We start from the raw sequence: 1,088 nt of genomic DNA, 5'->3' as shown, positions 1-1,088 counted from the left end.
GATAGAAAGATAGATAGATAGATAGATAGATAGATAGATAGATAGATAGATAGATAGATAGATAGATAGATAGATAGATAGATAGATAGATAGAAATATTCAGAGAAAAACCAAAAACTGTTGATAAATTCAAAGAGTGTTCTTGCCCATCCCTAAACAGTATGTTGTTATAATTATTGCTGATCAAGCTATTTAACTTAAAAAGTGTAATATTCTGAGTGCATTGTTTGATATCCTCATCTTATTTGGTCAATGAATTTTATACCAACAGTCCCCTCTCAATGCCACTGATCAGTAACTCTCAGCTCACACCCAGCTCTGCCTCCGATTCGCTCCTTCTGCCAAGCTTTTAATCAATCATTGTTTTTTATGTGTTGTACTAATATCCTGTGGCTAATGTCGTTTACATGAATCAGCCGCTGCATACTAAAAGATTCAGGAGAAGTGATTTCAAGTACCATATGCCTGGTTTAAGTGGAAAGATAATTGTGCAGATTTTTGGCCTGATTTTTTCCAGTGTGGAAATCTTAAGGATGCACCGATTATCATGATGTCTCTAAAGATAATCTTAGGAGATATTCCTGCTTGTGTGGTGTGTTAAGAGTGATCTACAGTAGTCAGTTCGGAAGGACGTCAGGAACACTTTGAACTTAAATCGGGATATTCAACATGTTGGACAAACAAGCTCACAGCCGGATGAATGTGATGTGTAGCCAATCAGAGAGCAAGGTGGAAACACCTAGGGGAATCCAAAATACAGAACACAAAATAACTGCCATGGTCAGGGTTCCCACACATTGGTCAACATCAAATTCAAGGACACTTCAAGGACTTTCCAGTACCAATTTCGTCAAATTCAAGAACATGTGATCATGTCCAGACGCTCGGTGAGGACAGGAGGAGCTGTGGTGCTCCTGGGCTCAGAAAGAATGACCCTCTGCTCTGAGTGGGTAACACTATGACTATGGCTCACGTTATTTGTTGAAAGCCACATCAGTTTACCGTAATCCTGAGTTATCCACCATAACAAATGTCCTGATGCATCTCAGTAATCCAGGTAAAAAAATCAGAACCAGAACAAATGTAAG

At 38.9% G+C, this 1,088-nt stretch overlaps 1 protein-coding gene across 1 annotated transcript in view; it reads right to left on the bottom strand.

The window, feature by feature from the left end:
* Positions 1–1,088, bottom strand: part of ntn1b (netrin 1b) — a 69,686-nt gene that overhangs the window by 14,359 nt on the left and 54,239 nt on the right. The gene's annotated exons all lie outside the window — the stretch shown is intronic.

The sequence above is a fragment of the Austrofundulus limnaeus genome, unplaced genomic scaffold, assembly GCF_001266775.1.
Source record: "Austrofundulus limnaeus strain Quisiro unplaced genomic scaffold, Austrofundulus_limnaeus-1.0 Scaffold53, whole genome shotgun sequence".
NCBI lineage: Eukaryota > Metazoa > Chordata > Actinopteri > Cyprinodontiformes > Rivulidae > Austrofundulus > Austrofundulus limnaeus.
This window is presented reverse-complemented; position numbering and strand designations above follow the sequence as displayed.